This window comes from Mus caroli, chromosome 9 (genome assembly GCF_900094665.2).
Source record: "Mus caroli chromosome 9, CAROLI_EIJ_v1.1, whole genome shotgun sequence".
Taxonomy (NCBI): Eukaryota; Metazoa; Chordata; class Mammalia; order Rodentia; family Muridae; genus Mus; species Mus caroli.
In genome coordinates, this window is record NC_034578.1 from 62,126,835 (window position 1) to 62,129,372 (window position 2,538).

The 2,538-nt window shown below is 47.0% G+C and overlaps 1 protein-coding gene across 1 annotated transcript in view; it reads left to right on the forward strand.

Moving 5' to 3' along the window:
• The first annotated feature begins 663 nt into the window (after positions 1-663).
• The window catches only part of Ints14 (integrator complex subunit 14), a 26,741-nt gene continuing 24,866 nt past the window's right edge, over positions 664-2,538 (forward strand). Inside the window, exons 1-2 of the mRNA XM_021172255.2 lie at positions 664-770; positions 1,514-1,818. The gene's annotated coding sequence lies outside the window, so the exon portion shown is untranslated. The remainder of the gene's footprint in view (positions 771-1,513; positions 1,819-2,538) is intronic.

The window sequence follows — 2,538 nt, forward strand, 5'->3', positions numbered from 1 at the left end:
CAGCGTCCTGTTAGCATCCCTTGAGGCCTACTACTAACTGACATTCTCCAGGCCCCTACAGCCCACAAGGTTAGCAAGTACCTTTGCCCACCTCACCCTCCCATCCCCGCCCAGGAACTCCCTGAGGCATATGCTATGCTAGGGACACCTGGTGGAGAGAACAGCCCTCAAAGCCTTACATGGAATCCTAAAAGCAAAACCTTCAGCACATCTCAGGCACAGAAGCAATAACTGAGTCGCGCTTCTGCCTCAAAGTCAGGGTAGGGAAATAACGTGGTACGAAGATCTCAATGCAACTTAGGCTCAGGGCAGCCAGGTGCTTACAGTCTGAGCACTCAGCTGGGGATTACAGTTTTTAAGAGTAGGAAGAGCATCCTACTGTTCTGTGGATGTGACTGAGAATTCTGAAGAAGAAAAGCAATGACAGAAATGTGAGTTAGACATTGGCCAGGGGTCTACAGGTTAATAAGGCAAAGCAGAGATAAATGGAGGGAGGCACACAGAATGGGGTAAGACAAAGGGGGAAGGGACAGAAACCCGCAAGGCTCAGCCTGGGAGGAAATTGGGGCTCCGTGGGCAAGAGACAGAGGAGGAGCACCCCCTAGCGTCCCGGGCGAGCCACAACCCAGCGCCCGTGGGCTGGAAGCCCCGCCCAGCCCACACTATTCGCTGCCTCCGGGTTCTCTTATGTCGCACGGCCCTTAAGTTCCGGCTATGGCGCGCGGACGGAAGGTTTAAGCGGACGGACAGAGGCTGGAGATGGGCTCCAGGTAAGTCAGGGAATGTGCCTGTTGAGGGCTGTGTTTCGATGGCGGTTGGGGTTACAGGGGAAGGAGTGGAAGGAACAACACAGGGCGGGCGGCGGACCTTCTCTGAGGCCTGCGTAGGGTGGCCGTCTCAGGGCGCTGGCTCCAGGGCCTGCGACCGGCCTGTCCTCTGTGTGGCCCGGGTCTTCTAAGCAGCAGGGTTCCGCGCTTGGGGCCGTGTTTCTTCCTCCCCTGGGAGACTTCCGTCCCCTCTTTCCCCGAGAGTTCCATACAGCAAATGTTTTGGGCTCGTTTTAAAGATAAAAGGCTATTCTTCAGTTGCAGTCTTAAGTGAACTCTGCTGCATTTCAGGCTACCCATTCAGATATTAATCATCTGAGAATTTAGAGGGACGACGTAGGGCAAGTCAGAGCGACAGAAAAGCCGACGTGTATGCACTTAGAAACTGAAGTGGAGCTTTGAGAGGTTCCTGAGCGTCAAATTGCTATGAATGGGCTAATGATCCCCTTCAGAGTAGAACTATAAATGTAATTGATGGCTTTTAGAGCAGTCAGGTGGCGAGGATGTATCATCAGGAGTAGACTGTCCAGGAGAAAAAAAAACCCTTAGTTACCTGAAACATTGTAAAACGGTACCTATTGGAAAGGCTGAGGGCGGTGTGGGAAAACTTGATCAGAGTCAATCCAAGTGAGAAATAGAAATACATCGTGTTATCTACTAATGAGAGATCTTCATTTATTTTTCAGTTTTGTGACTAGGCCCAGACTGCTTGAGTGAAACAGCCTTCAGGGACGTTCCATTCTTTCGTTTATCCCAGTGCTTACAACCCAAAAACAAAATTGGATTGCCACAAGTCGGCCTCGGCTGAGGAAGTGCACTCGGGCCCTGACACAAATGCATCAGTCAGGAGAAAGAGCCAGCTTCCCAGGTGTCTTCAGAGAAGGCCAGACTGACAGCTGCGGTCACCCATTGCAGTGCTAGCAGCAATTTCATGGACTGGAAGTGCTTGTTGATACTTGATCCAGAAAACTGTTTCTCAATCTCTTAAGAGGTGAGGGCACGATCATCAGCTTTAAAAACCATAATGTCTTCCATGCATAAATGTGACCCACAAGAGCTGGATAAACTACACCTGAGCAGAAGTCCAGGAATCCCTGGTGTCTCTGCTTAAATAAGAAAGTGTACTTTTGTGTACAGAGTTAAAATTTACAATGTATTTTCCTAGTGAATTAATGTATGTTGTATTAGGGGTGGTTCATTGGTTATGTTGAGATTTTGATGAGCACCTGCTGTGTGCCAGATGTAAACCTGAGTAGACATGAGGAAGCAAAGTCTTTTGTAGATTTTTTTTTTTTTTTTTTTTTGGGGTTTTCGGGACAGGGTTTCTTTCCTACTGTCTAACATTTTGGACTGCTAAGAGAGTCTGAAAAGTAAAACTTTCTTTCTCTGGGTTAACTTCATTGGTATTTGATACATGAGCTGTTACAATATGTGAGATGTATCTATGGCCAATATGTGGTAAAAAAAAAAAAAGGCTTTTCCTGTTTGAGCTGAATCCCTTGCTCTTACATATAACATTGTTGCCATGAACTAGTATGTGCTGAGTTCCCAACAACCTACTTACAAAAGGAATTGTAGACTGTCACACAGTTATAGTTGGACATGTACTGAAGGGCAGTGCCTGTTGTTAAATTAGAGAACACTACATTTTGAATTTGTTTAATCTACCCTAATTCTCTATAATGTATGCAATGTGATTTTTTTTTTTTTT